Source organism: Tachypleus tridentatus, chromosome 7 (assembly GCF_004210375.1).
Source record: "Tachypleus tridentatus isolate NWPU-2018 chromosome 7, ASM421037v1, whole genome shotgun sequence".
Classification (NCBI taxonomy): domain Eukaryota; kingdom Metazoa; phylum Arthropoda; class Merostomata; order Xiphosura; family Limulidae; genus Tachypleus; species Tachypleus tridentatus.
This window is the reverse complement of record NC_134831.1, coordinates 106,159,458-106,182,330: the sequence shown is the minus strand read 5'-3', so window position 1 is coordinate 106,182,330 and position 22,873 is coordinate 106,159,458. Positions and strand designations below refer to the sequence as shown.

The following is a 22,873-nucleotide window of genomic DNA, read 5'->3' as shown; positions in this document are numbered from 1 at the left end:
ATTCACTACACAAACAAGCCATTTTTGCATATATATTTTTCTACAAGTGGGTTTTCTCGACATTACTGATTATTAATTCACTACACATTAAATGAAGATAAACATCTAGTTAGATATTGTTTTGGAGTCTGTACAAGAGAAACGTAGTTTACTACTCTTTAATTGAAAGTATTGTTTTAGTGTATTTACACAAAGAAAGTAGATCACTAAAGTTTAATTGATAGTAAACATCTAGTTAGGTATTATTTTAGTGTCTAAACAGGAGAAAGGTAGTTCACTACACTTTAGTAGAAATTAAACATCCAGTTATGTTGTGTTTTAGTGTTTGAAGATAAGAAAAGTAATTGACTACACAGTAATAGACGTTAAACATCCATTTAGAATTTTAGATAATGTTTTTCGTGTCTGAACAAGAGACGAGGATTTTACTATACCTTAGATATTAAGATATTGCTTTAGTGTCTGGAGTGCAGAGAATTGGTTAACTACACCTTGAAGTGAAATATCCAGTTAGATACGGTTTTATGTAGTTCTGAACAGAGGAAAAGTATCTCACTACACTTTACTTGTAGTTAAACATCCAGCTAGGTATTATATTATTGTCTGAATAGACAGGAAAAAAGCAGTTCACTTCACTTAAGTTGAAGTTAAACATACAGTTAGATACTGTTTTATTATCTGAACAAGAGAGTAGTTGATTACACTTTACTTGAAGTTAAACATACAGTTAGATACTGTTTTATTATCTGAACAAGAGAGTAGTTGATTACACTTTACTTGAAGTTAAACATACAGTTAGATACTGTTTTATTATCTGAACAAGAGAGTAGTAGTTGATTACACTTTACTTGAAGTTAAACATAGTTAGATACTGTTTTATCTGAACAAGAGAGTAGTAGTTGATTACACTTTACTTGAAGTTAAACATACAGTTAGATACTGTTTTATTATCTGAACAAGAGAGTAGTTGATTACACTTTACTTGAAGTTAAACATACGGTTAGATACTGTTTTATTATCTGAACAAGAGAGTAGTAGTTGATTACACTTTACTTGAAGTTAAACATACAGTTAGATACTGTTTTATTATCTGAACAAGAGAGTAGTAGTTGATTACACTTTACTTGAAGTTAAACATACGGTTAGATACTGTTTTATTATCTGAACAAGAAAGTAGTTGATTACACTTTACTTGAAGTTAAACATACAGTTAGATACTGTTTTATTATCTGAACAAGAGAGTAGTAGTTGATTACACTTTACTTGAAGTTAAACATAGTTAGATACTGTTTTATTATCTGAACAAGAGAGTAGTTGTTGATTACACTTTACTTGAAGTTAAACATACGGTTAGATACCGTTTTATTATCTGAACAAGAGAGTAGTTGATTACACTTTACTTGAAGTTAAACATACAGTTAGATACTGTTTTATCTGAACAAGAGAGTAGTAGTTGATTACACTTTACTTGAAGTTAAACATACAGTTAGATACTGTTTTATTATCTGAACAAGAGAGTAGTTGATTACACTTTACTTGAAGTTAAACATACGGTTAGATACTGTTTTATTATCTGAACAAGAGAGTAGTAGTTGATTACACTTTACTTGAAGTTAAACATACAGTTAGATACTGTTTTGTTATCTGAACAAGAGAGTAGTAGTTGATTACACTTTACTTGAAGTTAAACATACAGTTAGATACTGTTTTATTATCTGAACAAGAGAGTAGTAGTTGATTACACTTTACTTGAAGTTAAACATACAGTTAGATACTGTTTTATTATCTGAACAAGAGAGTAGTTGTTGATTACACTTTACTTGAAGTTAAACATACGGTTAGATACTGTTTTATTATCTGAACAAGAGAGTAGTTGATTACACTTTACTTGAAGTTAAACATACAGTTAGATACTGTTTTATTATCTGAACAAGAGAGTAGTTGATTACACTTTACTTGAAGTTAAACATACGGTTAGATACTGTTTTATTATCTGAACAAGAGAGTAGTTGATTACACTTTACTTGAAGTTAAACATCCAGTCATATAAATTTTTAGTGTCTGATAAAAATTAGATCGAAAGGCCAACATTTTACTCATCAGTTTGTCTATCATAGCCACCTGTCGGGAACTAACATTCCAACTCTTGTTCACTCGACACTGTGTCTCCACATTCATAAGGTATATTTCATTACATAATTTTGATAAAACATGATAAAGTGCCAGTATTTGTAACAATATTATGGTACTTATACCAGTGTCCAGTAGTTTTTACAATGTGGTATCATAGTGATGTTTAAGTGTTTATAAATGCATCGTCGTGATGTTATAAAAAGTCATGTTTATGGATGGTGATCCCTGTGACTACTAGTGATGAGTAAAAACTCACACTTTGCACTAAAACGTTAGACTTGAATTTTTTCCTACATCCATGACTACTGAAGTAAGGACGATGTTTATGGCTGAGTAAGTTTTTTTATGATGATTGTGTGGTGATGTTACGATGGTGGTGGTGATTTGACTACATGAGTTGTTAATGCAACTACATGGTGATGTTAAGACATAAAGTGTTGTGATGTGACTACATGGAGGTGTGTTACGTGCTTAATACTGTAAACACCATTTCTAATTCTGATGTATGCTACACTGAAGTGATTAGATACGTCTATACTGAATGTGACAAAGTTGAAGTAAAGGAATCATTCCTTGGCTTCTTTTCTATTGCCGGAAAAACTACTGCTAAGTTCACAGAAGATATCATGAGACATCTGGATAGAGATGGGCTGGACATAAACCTGTGCAGTGGTCAAGGATATGACAATGCTGCAATTATTGATGGTGGTATTGAGACAAAGATCAGAAAGATTATTCTCAAGGCTTTTTTGTTCCTTGTGCAAACCATTTTCTGAACGTTTGTGTGGTGCAATTATTAGAAAGCATTTATTCATGTGTAAGTATTTTTGAACCTTGGAAAGAGTATATTCCTTTTTTTCAGTATCACCTCATTGATGGGAAGTACTGATGGTGAATGTAGACATCACAGTTAAAAAACTCCCTGACAAGATGGAGTGCTCATTATGACGCCGTGAACCAAGTGAAGGCAAAATCAGCATTGAAGAGGCAAAGAAGTGGACAGCATTGCAGTTTCTGAAGTCTATTTTGAAATGGGATTTTTATGAATCTCTACCAAGCTTGTTTTTTCAGACTGATATTAATAAAAATTTATTTCAATCCATCACGCGTCAGAAAATATTAACAAATCTGGTTTTATTTTCAATTCCCCATTGAATATGAAAAGAAGGTGAATTTTAATGATGTTATTGATGAATTTCAAAAATTAAGGCTCGTAAACAGAGAATATGTATCCTCTCCATTTACCTTTGAAGAACAATCTGAGCATTGAAACTGTTTTTTGAATAAAATAAAATGCAGTATTACCCGGGAAATCATGTGTTTTTTGTATAAAGTAAAATGCTGTATTACCTGGGAAATCATGTGTTCTTTGTATAAAGTAAAATGCTGTATTACCTGGGAAATCATGTGTTTTTTGTATAAAGTAAAATGCAGTATTACCCGGGAAATCATGTGTTTTTTGAATAAAATAAAATGCTGTATTACCTGGGAAATCATGTGTTTTTTGTATAAAGTAAAATGCAGTATTACCCGGGAAATCATGTGTTTTTTGAATAAAATAAAATGCTGTATTACCTGGGAAATCATGTGTTTTTTGAATAAAATAAAATGCAGTATTACCTGGGAAATCATGTGTTTTTTGAATAAAATAAAATGCAGTATTACCTGTGAAATCATGTGTTTTTTGTATAAAGTAAAATGCAGTATTACCTGGGAAATCATGTGTTTTTTGTATAAAGTAAAATGCAGTATTACCTGTTCACTAAATGTTTAATGTTCTACAATTTTCTTATTTCCAATTTTCTTAGGTCACTACTATACTTAAAATTCTACTTGCAATCATAATATACTTCTCTGGGTGTTTAAATTTTAAGATTATTTATGGGGTCGGGTGCCAAAGGAAGGAACTTTTCTGGGTACTAAATAATTAAGATTTGCTCTTGAACACGAGCATTTTTAATAACTGAATATTTAAAATTTAAACTATGTCGAAAACAGAATTTAAAAATTGTGAAAGTCTTGTCTCATATTGGGCAGAGGCACTATGTTGTCCCAGCGTATAAGAAGTTCGTCTTCAGTGTCACTGCTACACGTTTAGCATTTTAATTTTGTAATGATCTTGAAATATGGTGAAAGTTTTAAACCAAATATCGTCTCTTGAAAATCAAATACTAAACAAAGTTTTATTTATTTTAAGTTTTCTGGTCTGTAATTAACGTTGTGAAACTTATATTCTTCAGGTTTGTTAGCAGAGTTTGGTATCTTTATAACATCGAAAACCTCAAACATATATGAGTGCGGAATCATGCACTATATTTAGAAACTGTACATGTCTCTCTAGGTGTGGTTTCTCTTTTTGTCGATGGAACATCTTTTCCTGTGCAGCTGTTCAGGAGTAAATATTAGGAGCGAAGTCAAATTGTAATATCGCTTAATATTATTCAACTTGTATACATATAAACATTATAGAAACACACAGAAATAAATCATGACTACGGTAATATTGCTAAGTACGTTTAAAATCTCAAAAACCTGTTAGAAGGGATAAGTTGAATAAGTAATTTGTAATGGTTCTGTCTTCCTTCTCACAGAACTGTAACATAGAGTAAACTATAACACCATGTAAGAAGGGATAAGTTGAAACAGTAACTTGTAATGATTCTGTCTTCCTTCTCACAGAACTGTAACATACAGAAAACTATAATACCATGTGAGAAGGGATAAGTTGAAACAGTAATTTATAATGGTTCTGTCTTCCTTCTCACAGAACTGTAACATACAGTAAACTATAATACCATGTAAGAAGGGATAAGTTGAAAGAGTAATTTGTAATGGTTCTGTCTTCCTTCTTACAGAACTGTAACATACAGTGAACTATAATACCATGTGAGAAGGGATAAGTTGAAACAGTAATTTGTAATGGTTCTGTCTTCTCACAGAACTGTAACATACAGTAAACTATAATACCATGTGAGAAAGGAAAAGTTGAAACAGTAATTTGTAATGGTTCTGTCTTCCTTCTCACAGAATTGTAACATACAGTAAACTATAATACCATGTGAGAAGGGATAAGTTGAAACAGTAATTTGTAATGGTTGTCTTCCTTCTCACAGAACTGTAACATACAGTAAACTATAATACCATGTGAGAAGGGATAAGTTGAAACAGTAATTTGTAATGGTTGTCTTCCTTCTCACAGAACTGTAACATACAGTAAACTATAATACCGTGAGAGAAGGGATAAGTTGAAACAGTATTTTGTAATGGTTGTCTTCCTTCTCACAGAACTGTAACATACAGTAAACTATAATACCATGTGAGAAGGGATAAGTTGAAACAGTATTTTGTAATGGTTCTGTCTTCCTTCTCACAGAATTGTAACATACAGTAAACTATAATACCATGTGAGAAGGGATAAGTTGAAACAATAATTTGTAATGGTTCTGTCTTCCTTCTCACAGAATTGTAACATACAGTAAACTATAATACCATGTGAGAAGGGATAAGTTGAAACAGTAATTTGTAATGGTTCTGTCTTCCTTCTCACAGAACTGTAACATACAGTAAACTATAATACCATGTGAGAAGGGATAAGTTGAAACAGTATTTTGTAATGGTTCTGTCTTCCTTCTCACAGAATTGTAACATACAGTAAACTATAATACCATGTGAGAAGGGATAAGTTTAAACAGTATTTTGTAATGGTTCTGTCTTCCTTCTCACAGAACTGTAACATACAGTAAACTATAATACCATGTGAGAAGGGATAAGTTTAAACAGTATTTTGTAATGGTTCTGTCTTCCTTCTCACAGAACTGTAACATACAGTAAACTATAATACCATGTGAGAAGGGATAAGTTTAAACAGTAATTTGTAATGGTTCTGTCTTCCTTCTCACAGAATTGTAACATACAGTAAACAATAATACCATGTGACAAGGGATAAGTTGAAACAGTAATTTGTAATGGTTCTGTCTTCCTTCTCACAGAACTGTAACATACAGTAAACTATAATACCATGTGAGAAGGGATAAGTTTAAACAGTAATTTGTAATGGTTGTCTTCCTTCTCACAGAACTGTAACATACAGTAAACAATAATACCATGTGACAAGGGATAAGTTGAAACAGTAATTTGTAATGGTTCTGTCTTCCTTCTCACAGAACTGTAACATACAGTAAACTATAATACCATGTGAGAAGGGATAAGTTGAAACAGTATTTTGTAATGGTTCTGTCTTCCTTCTCACAGAATTGTAACATACAGTAAACTATAATACCATGTGAGAAGGGATAAGTTGAAACAGTATTTTGTAATGGTTCTGTCTTCCTTCTCACAGAACTGTAACATACAGTAAACTATAATACCATGTGAGAAGGGATAAGTTTAAACAGTAATTTGTAATGGTTGTCTTCCTTCTCACAGAATTGTAACATACAGTAAACAATAATACCATGTGACAAGGGATAAGTTGAAACAGTAATTTGTAATGGTTCTGTCTTCCTTCTCACAGAACTGTAACATACAGTAAACTATAATACCATGTGAGAAGGGATAAGTTGAAACAGTATTTTGTAATGGTTCTGTCTTCCTTCTCACAGAACTGTAACATACAGTAAACTATAATACCATGTGAGAAGGGATAAGTTTAAACAGTAATTTGTAATGGTTGTCTTCCTTCTCACAGAACTGTAACATACAGTAAACTATAATACCATGTGAGAAGGGATAAGTTGAAACAGTATTTTGTAATGGTTGTCTTCCTTCTCACAGAACTGTAACATACAGTAAACTATAATACCATGTGAGAAGGGATAAGTTTAAACAGTATTTTGTAATGGTTCTGTCTTCCTTCTCACAGAACTGTAACATACAGTAAACTATTATACCATGTGAGAAGGGATAAGTTGAAACAGTAATTTGTAATGGTTCTGTCTTCCTTCTCACATATATTTGTCGTACAGATTATATTTTCAGTGTTTTATTTTAAGTTTGTGTTTAACAAGAAACAGAAGTTTTTGAAACGTCGTTAGTTCCGTATACATTGATATTCACGCTAGAACTTGATAAAGGGTTCGTTGAGACAGGAAATTTTCTTATGAAACTTTCATACGTAATCTTCCCTCAAACTTTCACACGTGACAAAAATAATTGCTACCAATTCTGTTTCAAATTCACCGTTTCTTGAGCTTAGTGTTAATTTCTTCAGCCACTAATAGTAACTAATGTTTAATATCCATAACATGTATCTATGGGGGATAATGACTCTGTCTTAAAGTGGGTTTTGCCAAAGTGAGTGTACGTGTAAAGTGGAACACGAACTGGAGAGGTCTAGATGCACGAGATTTCAGCGTGTTACTTTAGATGCGATCTTGACGAACGAGGCCACGGATTGATGGCGTCTCACGAGAAACTTACAAATGGATTAGTTAAGTCTTGAAGGTAAAGTTGTTTCTTATATGATTTTTAATCTATTTAATGAAACCAAGAAATCTGTGATTTATCATGGGCGAAAATGGTTGTCTTAGGTGCTACATGGAAAGTTTCTGATTGTAATTTTTTCAATAGCCCCATTGCACTTAATGTCAGCAAGTAAGAACGTCACAAAATTTCTGGCTTTGTTGAGGGAATGTTTGAAGACTGAACAAAAAAAAACAGCTTAAAAAATAGAAAAATAATAATCGTCGAGTGAAGAAGTTTACTCTTATTCTAAAAACACTAATTACTGGTTGTACCCCAGAAGTTTAATATGTTTACCAATCTAAACACAAACAGCTCACTTTTATTCTAAAAACACTAATTACTGGTTGTACCCCAGAAGTTTAATATGTTTACCAATCTAAACACAAACAGCTCACTTTTATTCTAAAAACACTAATTACTGGTTGTATCCCAGAAGTTAAATATGTTTACCAATCTAAACACAACCAGCTCACTCTTATTCTAAAACACTAATTACTGGTTGTACCCCAGAAGTTTAATATGTTTACCAATCTAAACACAAACAGCTCACTCTTATTCGGTAAACACTAATTACTGGTTGTATCCCAGAAGTTTAATATGTTTACCAATCTAAACACAAACAGCTCACTCTTATTCGGTAAACACTAATTACTGGTTGTATCCCAGAAGTTTAATATGTTTACCAATCTAAACACAAACAGCTCACTTTTATTCTAAAAACACTAATTACTGGTTGTACCCCAGAAGTTTAATATGTTTACCAATATAGACACAAACAGCTCACTTTTATTCTAAAACACTAATTACTGGTTGTATCCCAGAAGTTTAATATGTTTACCAATCTAAACACAAACAGCTCACTCTTATTCGGTAAACACTAATTACTGGTTGTATCCCAGAAGTTTAATATGTTTACCAATCTAAACACAAACAGCTCACTCTTATTCTAAAAACACTAATTACTGGTTGTATCCCAGAAGTTTAATATGTTTACCAATCTAAACACAAACAGCTCACTCTTATTCTAAAAACACTAATTACTGGTTGTATCCCAGAAGTTTAATATGTTTACCAATCTAAACACAAACAGCTCACTTTTATTCTAAAAACACTAATTACTGGTTGTACCCCAGAAGTTTAATATGTTTACCAATCTAAACACAAACAGCTCACTTTTATTCTAAAAACACTAATTACTGGTTGTATCCCAGAAGTTTAATATGTTTACCAATCTAAACACAAACAGCTCACTTTTATTCTAAAAACACTAATTATTGGTTGTACCCCAGAAGTTTAATATGTTTACCAATCTAAACACAAACAGCTCACTCTTATTCTAAAAACACTAATTACTGGTTGTATCCCAGAAGTTTAATATGTTTACCAATCTAAACACAAACAGCTCACTTTTATTCTAAAAACACTAATTACTGGTTGTACCCCAGAAGTTTAATATGTTTACCAATCTAAACACAAACAGCTCACTCTTATTCTAAAACACTAATTACTGGTTGTATCCCAGAAGTTTAATATGTTTACCAATCTAAACACAAACAGCTCACTTTTATTCTGAAAACACTAATTACTGGTTGTACCCCAGAAGTTTAATATGTTTACCAATCTAAACACAAACAGCTCACTTTTATTCTAAAAAAACACTAATTACTGGTTGTACCCCAAAGTTTAATATGTTTACCAATCTAAACACAAACAGCTCACTTTTATTCTAAAACACTAATTACTGGTTGTACCCCAGAAGTTAAATATGTTTACCAATCTAAACACAAACAGCTCACTTTTATTCTAAAAACACTAATTACTGGTTGTACCCCAGAAGTTTAATATGTTTACCAATCTAAACACAAACAGCTCACTCTTATTCTAAATACACTAATTACTGGTTGTACCCCAGAAGTTTAATATGTTTACCAATCTAAACACAAACAGCTCACTCTTATTCTAAAAAACACTAATTACTGGTTGTACCCCAGAAGTTTATGTATGTTTACCAATCTAAACACAAACAGCTCACTTTTATTCTAAAAACACTAATTACTGGTTGTACCCCAAAAGTTTAATATGTTTACCAATCTAAACACAAACAGCTCACTTTTATTCTAAAAACACTAATTACTGGTTGTACCCCAGAAGTTTAATATGTTTACCAATCTAAACACAAACAGCTCACTTTTATTCTAAAAAACACTAATTACTGGTTGTACCCCAGAAGTTTATATGTTTTACCAATCTAAACACAAACAGCTCACTCTTATTCTAAATACACTAATTACTGGTTGTACCCCAGAAGTTTAATATGTTTACCAATCTAAACACAAACAGCTCACTCTTATTCTAAAACACTAATTACTGGTTGTACCCCAGAAGTTTAATATGTTTACCAATCTAAACACAAACAGCTCACTTTTATTCTAAAACACTAATTACTGGTTGTATCCCAGAAGTTTAATATGTTTACCAATCTAAACACAAACAGCTCACTCTTATTCTAAAAACACTAATTACTGGTTGTATCCCAGAAGTTTAATATGTTTACCAATCTAAACACAAACAGCTCACTTTTATTCTAAAAACACTAATTACTGGTTGTACCCCAGAAGTTTAATATGTTTACCAATCTAAACACAAACAGCTCACTTTTATTCTAAAACACTAATTACTGGTTGTATCCCAGAAGTTTAATATGTTTACCAATCTAAACACAAACAGCTCACTTTTATTCTAAAAACACTAATTATTGGTTGTACCCCAGAAGTTAAATATGTTTACCAATCTAAACACAAACAGCTCACTTTTATTCTAAAAACACTAATTACTGGTTGTATCCCAGAAGTTAAATATGTTTACCAATCTAAACACAACCAGCTCACTCTTATTCTAAAAACACTAATTACTGGTTGTACCCCAGAAGTTTAATATGTTTACCAATCTAAACACAAACAGCTCACTCTTATTCGGTAAACACTAATTACTGGTTGTATCCCAGAAGTTTAATATGTTTACCAATCTAAACACAAACAGTTCACTCTTATTCGGTAAACACTAATTACTGGTTGTATCCCAGAAGTTTAATATGTTTACCAATCTAGACACAAACAGCTCACTTTTATTCTAAAACACTAATTACTGGTTGTACCCCAGAAGTTTAATATGTTTACCAATATAGACACAAACAGCTCACTTTTATTCTAAAAACACTAATTACTGGTTGTATCCCAGAAGTTTAATATGTTTACCAATCTAAACACAAACAGCTCACTCTTATTCGGTAAACACTAATTACTGGTTGTATCCCAGAAGTTTAATATGTTTACCAATCTAAACACAAACAGCTCACTCTTATTCTAAAAACACTAATTACTGGTTGTATCCCAGAAGTTTAATATGTTTACCAATCTAAACACAAACAGCTCACTCTTATTCTAAAAACACTAATTACTGGTTGTATCCCAGAAGTTTAATATGTTTACCAATCTAAACACAAACAGCTCACTTTTATTCTAAAAACACTAATTATTGGTTGTACCCCAGAAGTTAAATATGTTTACCAATCTAAACACAAACAGCTCACTCTTATTCTAAAAACACTAATTACTGGTTGTATCCCAGAAGTTTAATATGTTTACCAATCTAAACACAATCAGCTCACTTTTATTCTAAAAACACTAATTACTGGTTGTACCCCAGAAGTTTAATATGTTTACCAATCTAAACACAAACAGCTCACTCTTATTCTAAAAACACTAATTACTGGTTGTATCCCAGAAGTTTAATATGTTTACCAATCTAAACACAATCAGCTCACTTTTATTCTGAAAACACTAATTACTGGTTGTACCCCAGAAGTTATGTATGTTTACCAATCTAAACACAAACAGCTCACTTTTATTCTAAAAACACTAATTACTGGTTGTACCCCAAAAGTTTAATATGTTTACCAATCTAAACACAAACAGCTCACTTTTATTCTAAAAACACTAATTACTGGTTGTACCCCAGAAGTTAAATATGTTTACCAATCTAAACACAACCAGCTCACTTTTATTCTAAAAACACTAATTACTGGTTGTACCCCAGAAGTTTAATATGTTTACCAATCTAAACACAAACAGCTCACTCTTATTCTAAATACACTAATTACTGGTTTGTACCCCAGAAGTTTAATATGTTTACCAATCTAAACACAAACAGCTCACTCTTATTCTAAAAACACTAATTACTGGTTGTACCCCAGAAGTTATGTATGTTTACCAATCTAAACACAAACAGCTCACTTTTATTCTAAAAACACTAATTACTGGTTGTACCCCAAAAGTTTAATATGTTTACCAATCTAAACACAAACAGCTCACTTTTATTCTAAAAACACTAATTACTGGTTGTACCCCAGAAGTTTGATATGTTTACCAATCTAAACACAAACAGCTCACTCTTATTCTAAATACACTAATTACTGGTTGTACCCCAGAAGTTTAATATGTTTACCAATCTAAACACAAACAGCTCACTCTTATTCTAAAAACACTAATTACTGGTTGTACCCCAGAAGTTTAATATGTTTACCAATCTAAACACAAACAGCTCACTTTTATTCTAAAAACACTAATTACTGGTTGTACCCCAAAAGTTTAATATGTTTACCAATCTAAACACAAACAGCTCACTCTTATTCTAAAAACACTAATTACTGGTTGTACCCCAGAAGTTTAATATGTTTACCATTCTAAACACAAACAGTTCACTTTTATTCTAAAAACACTAATTAATGGTTGTACCCCAGAAGTTTAATATGTTTACCAATCTAAACACAAACAGCTCACTTTTATTCTAAAACACTAATTACTGGTTGTACCCCAGAAGGTTAATATGTTTACCAATCTAAACACAAACAGCTCACTCTTATTCTAAAAACACTAATTACTGGTTGTACCCCAGAAGTTTAATATGTTTACCAATCTAAACAGAAACAGCTCACTCTTATTCTAAAACACTAATTACTGGTTGTACCCCAGAAGGTTAATATGTTTACCAATCTAAACACAAACAGCTCACTCTTATTCTAAAAAACACTAATTACTGGTTGTACCCCAGAAGGTTAATATGTTTACCAATCTAAACACAAACAGCTCACTCTTATTCTAAAACACTAATTACTGGTTGTACCCCAGAAGGTTAATATGTTTACCAATCTAAACACAAACAGCTCACTCTTATTCTAAAACACTAATTACTGGTTGTACCCCAGAAGTTTAATATGTTTACCAATCTAAACACAAACAGTTCACTTTTATTCTAAAAACACTAATTATTGGTTGTACCCCAGAAGTTTAATATGTTTACCAATCTAAACACAAACAGCTCACTTTTATTCTAAAAACACTAATTACTGGTTGTACCCCAGAAGGTTAATATGTTTACCAATCTAAACACAAACAGCTCACTCTTATTCTAAAAACACTAATTACTGGTTGTACCCCAGAAGTTTAATATGTTTACCAATCTAAACACAAACAGCTCACTCTTATTCTAAAAACACTAATTAGTGGTTGTACCCCAGAAGTTTAATATGTTTACCAATCTAAACACAAACAGCTCACTCTTATTCTAAAAACACTAATTACTGGTTGTACCCCAGAAGGTTAATATGTTTACCAATCTAAACACAAACAGCTCACTCTTATTCTAAAAACACTAATTACTGGTTGTACCCCAGAAGGTTAATATGTTTACCAATCTAAACACAAACAGCTCACTCTTATTCTAAAAAACACTAATTACTGGTTGTACCCCAGAAGTTTAATATGTTTACCAATCTAAACACAAACAGCTCACTCTTATTCTAAAACACTAATTACTGGTTGTACCCCAGAAGGTTAATATGTTTACCAATCTAAACACAAACAGCTCACTCTTATTCTAAAAAACACTAATTACTGGTTGTATCCCAGAAGTTAAATATGTTTACCAATCTAAACACAAACAGCTCACTTTTATTCTAAAACACTAATTACTGGTTGTACCCAGAATTTTAATATGTTTACCAATCTAAACACAAACAGCTCACTTTTATTCTAAAAACACTAATTACTGGTTGTACCCCAGAAGTTAAATATGTTTACCAATCTAAACACAACCAGCTCACTTTTATTCTAAAACACACTAATTACTGGTTGTACCCCAGAAGTTTAATATGTTTACCAATCTAAACACAAACAGCTCACTCTTATTCTAAAAAACACTAATTACTGGTTGTACCCCAGAGTTTAATATGTTTACCAATCTAAACACAAACAGCTCACTCTTATTCGGTAAACACTAATTACTGGTTGTACCCCAGAAGTTTAATATGTTTACCAATCTAAACACAAACAGCTCACTCTTATTCTAAATACACTAATTACTGGTTGTACCCCAGAAGTTTAATATGTTTACCAATCTAAACACAAACAGCTCACTCTTATTCTAAAACACTAATTACTGGTTGTACCCCAGAAGTTTAATATGTTTACCAATTTAAACACAAACAGCTCACTTTTATTCTAAAACACTAATTACTGGTTGTACCCAGAAGTTTAATATGTTTACCAATCTAAACACAAACAGCTCACTCTTATTCAAAAACACTAATTACTGGTTGTACCCCAGAAGTTTAATATGTTTACCAATCTAAACACAAACAGCTCACTCTTATTCGGTAAACACTAATTACTGGTTGTACCCCAGAAGTTTAATATGTTTACCAATCTAAACACAAACAGTTCACTTTTATTCTAAAAACACTAATTATTGGTTGTACCCCAGAAGTTTAATATGTTTACCAATCTAAACACAAACAGCTCACTCTTATTCTAAAAACACTAATTACTGGTTGTATCCCAGAAGGTTAATATGTTTACCAATCTAAACACAAACAGCTCACTCTTATTCTAAAAACACTAATTACTGGTTGTACCCCAGAAGTTTAATATGTTTACCAATCTAAACACAAACAGCTCACTCTTATTCGGTAAACACTAATTACTGGTTGTACCCCAGAAGTTTAATATGTTTACCAATCTAAACACAAACAGCTCACTCTTATTCGGTAAACACTAATTACTGGTTGAACCCCTGAAGTCTAATATGTTTACCAATCTAAACACAAACAGCTCACTCTTATTCTAAAACACTAATTACTGGTTGTACCCCAGAAGTTTAATATGTTTACCAATCTAAACACAAACAGCTCACTCTTATTCGGTAAACACTAATTACTGGTTGTACCCCAGAAGTTTAATATGTTTACCAATCTAAACACAAACAGCTCACTCTTATTCGGTAAACACTAATTACTGGTTGTACCCCTGAAGTTTAATATGTTTACCAATCTAAACACAAACAGCTCACTCTTATTCTAAAAACACTAATTACTGGTTGTACCCCAGAAGTTTAATATGTTTACCAATCTAAACACAAACAGCTCACTCTTATTCGGTAAACACTAATTACTGGTTGTACCCCAGAAGTTTAATATGTTTACCAATCTAAACACAAACAGCTCACTCTTATTCGGTAAACACTAATTACTGGTTGTACCCCAGAAGTTTAATATGTTTACCAATCTAAACACAAACAGCTCACTCTTATTCTAAAACACTAATTACTGGTTGTACCCCAGAAGTTTAATATGTTTACCAATCTAAACACAAACAGCTCACTCTTATTCGGTAAACACTAATTACTGGTTGTACCCCAGAAGTTTAATATGTTTACCAATCTAAACACGAAACAGCTCACTCTTATTCGGTAAACACTACTAATTACTGGTTGTACCCCAGAAGTTTAGCATGCTTACCAATCTAAGGACAAACAGCTCACTTTTATTCGGAAAACAAATATCACCTGTTGAACTCGAGTGTTTATTATATTTACCAATCTAAAAACAAACAACTCACTTTTATTCTGAAAACAATAATTACCTGTTCTTCATCAGAAGTTTAGTATATTCACCAATCTAATGACAAACTGCGCACTTTTATCTGAAAGTAAGAGTTATATGTTTTGTCCCAGACGTTTAGTATGTTTACCAATATAAGAACAAACAGCTCACTTTTATTCTGAAAAGAATAATTACCTATTGTACTCGAAGTGTTTCGTATGTTTACCAAATCTAAGGACAAACAACTAATTTTTATTGTGAAAACAATAATTATCTTTTGTTCATAAGAAGTATGGTATATTTACCAATCTAAGGAGAAATAACTCACTTTTAATCTAAGAACAATAATTACTTGCTGTACCCTAGAAGATTAGTATGTTTCCAATGTAAGGCCAAACAACTAACTTTTATTCTAAAAACAATAATTACCTGTTGTACCTGACAAGTTTTTTATGTTAACCAATCTAAAGAGAAACAGTTAATTTTTTTCTGAAAACAATAATTACCGTAAAGTTTAGTATGTTTACCAATCTGAAAAGAAACATTTAATTTTTTCCTGAAAACAATAATTACCGAAAACTTTAGTGTGTTTACCAATCTGAAGAGAAACAGTTAATTTTTTCCTGAAAACAATAATTACCGTAAAGTTTAGTATATTTACCAATCTAAGGAGAAACAGTCAATTTTTTCCTGAAAACAATAATTACCGTAAAGTTTAGTATGTTTACCAATCTTAAGATAAACAGTTAAATTTTTCCTAAAAATAATAATTATTATAAAGTTTAGTGTGTATACCAATCTGAAGAGGAACAGTTAATTTTTTCCTGAAAACAATAATTACCGTAAAGTTTAGTATGTTTACCAATCTTAAGAGAAACAGTTAATTTTTTCCTGAAAATAATAATTATTTTTAAGTTTAGTGTGTTTACCAATCTGAAGAGAAATAGTTAATTTTTTCCTGAAAACAGTAATTACCGTAAAGTTTAGTATGTTTACCAATATAAGGAAAAACAGTTAATTTTTCCTAAAAACAATAATTACCGTAAAGTTTAGTATATTTACCAATCTAAGGAGAAACAGTTAATTTTTTCCTGAAAACAATAATTACCGTAAAGTTTAGTATGTTTACCAATCTAAAGAGAAACAGTTAATTTTTACTGAAAACAATAATTACCGTAAAGTTTAGTATGTTTACCAATCTTAAGAGAAACAGTTAATTTTTTCCTGAAAACAATAATTATTATAAAGTTTAGTGTGTTTACCAATCTAAGGAGAAACAGTTAATTTTTTCATGAAAACAATAATTAACGTAAAGTTTAGTATGTTTAACAATCTAAAGAGAAACAATTAATTTTTCCTGAAAACAATAATTAACGTAAAGTTTAGTGTTTAACAATCTAAAGAGAAACAGTTAATTTTTCCTAAAACAATAATTACCGCAAAGTTTAGTATGTTTACCAATCTAAAGAGAAACAGTTATTTTTTCCTGAAAACAATAATTACCGTAAAGTTTAGTATGTTTACCATACTAAGGAGAAACAGTTAATTTTTTCCTGAAAACAATAATTACTGTAAAGTTTAGTATGTTTACCATACTAAGGAGAAAGAGTTAATTTTTCCTAAAAAGAATAATTACTGTAAAGTTTTGTATGTTTACCAATCTAAGGAAAAAAGTTAATTTTTTCCTGAATACGATAATTACCGTAAAGTTAGTATGTTTACCAATCTAAGGACAAAGAGTTAACTTTATTTTGAAAACAATAATTACCCGTTGTACCCGAGAAATTTATTATGCTTACTAATCTAAGGTTAAATAAGAAAAAAGATAACATAAAAAAATTAAAAATAAATAAATAAAGAATAAAAAAATGAAAATAAGGAACTACCATTAGGGGTTAGTAAGATAAAACTTACCTCTTGAAATTAGCAATTCTCCGCCCAGTACAGTAGAGACATTAATTAACACGACATCAGTAAAGTGATAATTCACTCTGACTGTTGTGCTTTTATATACGGTTTAAGGTGTGCACCCACATAAAGTAGGATAGTTGTTTTCATGTTTTCTTTTTTTCTTTTTCTTGTTTTACCTTTTCTTATTGTAACTTGGGAGTGGTGTCACCGTCTCACAACTGTCCTCAGGAAGTGAAGAGTGATATAGATGTGGGGCGTTGTGGGCTTAAGCACCCACATCTCCTTCTCCTAATTCCTAATTTTCTGATGTGAGAATAGCGAATTAGATGTTAAGACTGATATACGGTGTATCCTCACCCTAATGTGGATCCTATTCCGCAATAACCTTGAATACCTAGGATACATTTTATAATCTCACGTTGTAGCTTGTAACTTACGATTCTTTTAAAAAGTATGCAATGTATTTTGTTTCGTATTTATGTGTTTTGTTTATGGCTTGAATATTTATGGTTACAATGTATATATATGTATATATATTAATAATATATTTTGTTCCCGAGGAAGGAAGAGCTTAGGTTATCCTTGCTTTAATGAATCTACGTTTTTTTCTAACATTGTCAACATATTTTGTTTTATAATTATGTTAAATATGTACGTTGTATACATTTATGCTGTTCCATTTTATAATTATTTTAAAATGTACGTTGTATACATTTATGCTGTTTCATTTTATAATTATGTTAAATATGTACGTTTATACATTTATGCTGTTCCATTTTACAATTATGTTAAAATGTACGTTGTATACATTTATGCTGTTTCATTTTATAATTATGTTGAATATGTACGTTGTGTACATTCATACTGCTTGTTTCATTTTATAATTATGTTAAATATGTATGTTGTGTACATTCATACTGCTTCATTTTATAATTATGTTGAATATGTACGTTGTGTACATTCATACTGCTTGCTTCATTTTATAATTATATTAAATATGTACGTTGTGTACATTCATACTGCTTGCTTCATTTTATAAGTATATTAAATATGTATGTTGTGTACATTCATACTGCTTGCTTCATTTTATAATTATATTAAATATGTATGTTGTGTACATTCATACTGCTTCATTTAACGAGAGTAATAATCGTAATTGAAACACTTTACCTGTTACAGGAACGAGTTTTCTAAATATGGTGTTCACACTTCTGTCTCGACTACTTTCATTCCATTTGTTGTGTGTGGTTAATACATGTTACAAAATATCTTTGTTTCGTTTCTACATTAATTTTAGTTTAAATTGTGTATTACTTTCATCGGCTAACTTTGGAACTATGAAGGTAATTAAATTCATTAGATATTTTAATAAGTATAGAATGTGGCCGGAATTAAGTGATACAGATTTTTGTTTTTCCACGTTGTTTTATTATGGAGTATGGCAGAGCATTGTTTACGTCATTGCCACGTGACCAATATGACCACATGAGTAAACTTATCATCTATTAATTATTTACTTTAACTCTTGCATTTTAACATAAAGCCATTCGTTAATGTTTCTCGAACTTTACGTGTTTTCGGTTGCTAAAGTCTACTACTATTCTTATGCATGCGACAAAGTGAGTCCTTGTATGTGTGTTTCGTGCCAGATCATAGTTATTTTCGGCTGCTGTGAAATGGTTTTACATTTTTCTGGTCGACGAATTTAAGAAGTTGTGACCCAACGTAGTTAACATAAATAGAACGTAGGGGTAATCTCAAACGTAGACAGCTGCAATAGAGGATGAAACACTTGGTTTCCAGGGTATAAACAGACACACACATACAAATTTAAATTTTGTTGTTTTTTTAACAAACTGTGATTTTTGTCGATAAAGTTAGAAAACTACCTTTACCTTCTAGATAATAAAAAGAAAATTAATATGGAAATATTCGTTAACTTATTAAACCACTTTTAATATTACATTCGTCAAGAATGCAATGTTATATTTTTAATAATGTTGGTTTCAAACTATGGTATACTAACAACTTATTGAAAACTTGAGACAGATTCGATTGTTGTTGTTTTTCGACTTGGCACCAAATTAAAGTTGAGACAGATAACAAAAATTTTAAGTTGAAACAAAATTCGCTAAGCGTGTATAAAGAATAAAACTTTAGTTACATATTGTTTGAAGCTGTTTTTCCACCTCATACTTTGCGTACAAGTTATTTACTGAAATCATTTGATTAAAATGGACAAAATCCTCGACTTCCCACTTGAGGAACGTGCCACACATTATTGAGTGGAATACTATAAGAATGGTATATGTTTTAAATTGATAAATCCTGCAAGTAATGCTGTTGTTGTATTTATAGTTAGACACCAATGAATCTAAAACCTATTAAACAGAATATGGAATTGTACTTGAGACCAAGCCCTGAGGTACACCACTTACGATGTTACTTCACTATGACTGAGGTCCATTTATAACAGCCCTCTGCTTTCTTTTATCAATCCACTGTTCTATCCAGTTAGTTAACTTAGTTCCTACATGAATATAAATAAATGTTTACAAGCCTTTTATATGACACCTTGTCAAATACTTTCTTAATATCCAGATGTATCAAGTTTTGATTCTTACCTTGATCTACACAAGTGGTAACCTTTTCATAGAATATCAAAAGACTTGTAAAGTAAGATTTTCCCTCAGTGAAACTCATGTTGACTATCCAATAAATTCCAAATTTTGTTAAATGACTTTACAAAGTAATTTACTGTGGAATTGGTCAAAAGGTCTAATAGATGTTTACTAGAGGATATATGATGTTAAGATTGTAATTTGTTTATTTGAAGTTAAGCACAAAGCTAAATAATGGACTATTTACGCTGGGTCCACAACGGGTATCTAAACATGAGTTTCAGTGTTATGAGCCTCAAGACTGACCATCAAGCCACAAGGTGACGTTAGGGTTAAAAAAAGCATAAAAGTTAACTGGGAAACGTTGTCTAATATGTAGAAACAAGGAGTACCATAAAAATGACAAGAGACCGTGATGATTGAGATGGGTTAGTGTCTGAAAAGTTATAAGTGTTGGAAGTGAGTTATTATCGTATTTATTATGTTAGTGACTCTGTTAGTTAGTATTATTTATTTACGGATCAGTTTTGCGAGGAACTTTTATAAGGTAGCCATAAGTCTCATAGTTTATATTTATAATTTAGGTATACGTTTTATAGTTTACATTTTATAAGTTAGGCATACGTCTCACAGTGTATGTTATATTTTATAAGTTAGGCATACGTCTCATAGTTTATATTGAAATGTACTTGTAACAAGGTCTACATTTAGTTTCAGAATTTATCTTTAAAGGTTTGCTTATGAAACTAGGTCCAAAATTATATATGCATACGTCTCACAGTGTATGTTATATTTTATACATACATACGTAATAAACATTACTGAAAAATATACATTAACTTGTTATCACTATTGCGACTGAATTTGGCATTATTTTTCCAACTAATCCAAAAATAACCTACATAACTACAAAATACGTTACAACACTGTCCTGCAAGTGGTATTATTTCAATGAAGATACAACTTTGACTGCATCTGAGGATGAAAATCTGGTCATGGAGTCAAACCAAAACTTTACTAGAGATGATGAAACAATTAAGACAATTAAAAGAAGATAAGAGGAAAGAAAGAAAATATTTACAATGAAGAAAAGTAAGAAAAATTAAAAGAAGAAAAAGACATCATAACATATAAAAATGAATTAAGAAAAATCTAACTGAAGATGTACAGGAGGTACTTATTCAAGAAGTGTAGAGTAATAAACAAATGTTGATGCTGATAAAACTAGATTTAGTCGAAGCGGTAAGGTATAGCTATACAGGTGGTAAGGTAAAGTAGGGCTATGCAGGGGCGTACTTAAAGTATTTAGCACCTGGGTGGATCCTTCGTTTGGCACACCCCACCATAAATAATTTGAAAATTTAAACATACAGAAAAAATATATCATCGTTGTAAGTACATTTTAAATAGTATAGTACTGGCTTATGCACATTGGAAATAAGAAAATTGTAGAAACTTAAACATTCAGTGAACAGGTAATACCACATTTTACTTTATACAAAAAAACACAAGATTTCCAGTTTCAACGCTCAGATTGTTCTTCAAAGATAAATAGAGAGGATACATATTCTCTGTTTTTGAGCCTTAATTTTGAAATTCATCAATAACATCATTAAAATCCATCTTCTTTACATATTCAATGGGGAATTGAAAATAAAACCAGATTTGTTACTCTTTTCTGACGCGTGATGGATCCAAAGAAATGTTTTTATTAATTTCAGTTTGAAAAAACAAGCTTGGTAGAGATTTATAAAAATCCCTTTTCAAAATAAACTCCAGAAACTGCAATGCTGTCCATTTCTTTGCCTCTTCAACGCTGATTTTGGCAGCCCTAAATGTTTCTGAAGTAGTCCAGGTTCCATACTGATATCTTCATCAGAGAATGTATCAAAAATCTTAATTAAATTTAGAACACAGTGAAGTTCTTCTTCTGTGGTAAAAACCATATTGTTTGGATGAATAATAACGAAGATTGACAGAACTTGATCCATTGTTTTAGAACGAATCTCCAATTATTGATGAAAGTGATTAACACGTTACTTCCTCTGGCAGTGTGAGACCAGCATACTTTGCTATCTCTCCTGGCATTCTTTTTCAGGGCTTTACTCTCCGTTTTCTCTCATAGAAATGTCCATTTCTCACATTTTGTGCTTGCATAATGAATGATCCTCTTCATAATTCCATTGTGCTGATCTACAAGAAACAGTTTTAGAGTTTGGAGCTTCAAGGCTGATTCCAAATATATAGAAATACTTTTTGTGTGAGATTAATTTCTTCCAGGACTTCACACAAGAATGAAAGGTAACTCAAAAAAGATAAGTCACATACAGCAGGCAGCAAAATATGAGCTGATCCTCTTGGGTCCACAATTTCTTTGAGGTCGCACAGTACTTCAAGAGTTGAGGTCAGTTTTTTCAAATTTGCCTTCACTTGGTTCACGGCGTCATAATGAGCACCCATCTTGTCAGGGAGTCTTTAACTGTGATGCCTACATTCATCATCAGCACTTCCCATCAATGGATGTTTTCTGCAAAATTTCAAAATCAAAAGGTGTAAAACATGAACATGCATAATAAGCATGAACTATTATGAGTTGAAATAAATTAACTGAACAAACTGTCTGTGATTATTATTATTTTAGGGAAGGGGCTCAAGCACAAACCTAAAAAAAATCAGAAAACTTTAGCATTACTCATAAGTAACTAGACTACTGAGACAGAATATTCAAAAAATAATGAAGTAAAAACTATTACAACAGAAAAGCTTCAAACAAGTAGGTTCTCAAACTTTTTTCCAACCAGATACCCAT

At 31.2% G+C, this 22,873-nt stretch overlaps 1 long non-coding RNA gene across 1 annotated transcript; it reads right to left on the bottom strand.

Moving 5' to 3' along the window:
- Positions 1–4,297: 4,297 nt before the first annotated feature.
- On the bottom strand, positions 4,298–17,688 carry LOC143258081 (uncharacterized). Its single transcript, XR_013032133.1, has 3 exons — positions 17,447–17,688; positions 15,573–15,632; positions 4,298–4,518 (listed from the first exon to the last, which is right to left on the bottom strand). It is a non-coding gene; the product is annotated as an uncharacterized LOC143258081 (long non-coding RNA).
- Positions 17,689–22,873: the final 5,185 nt, after the last annotated feature.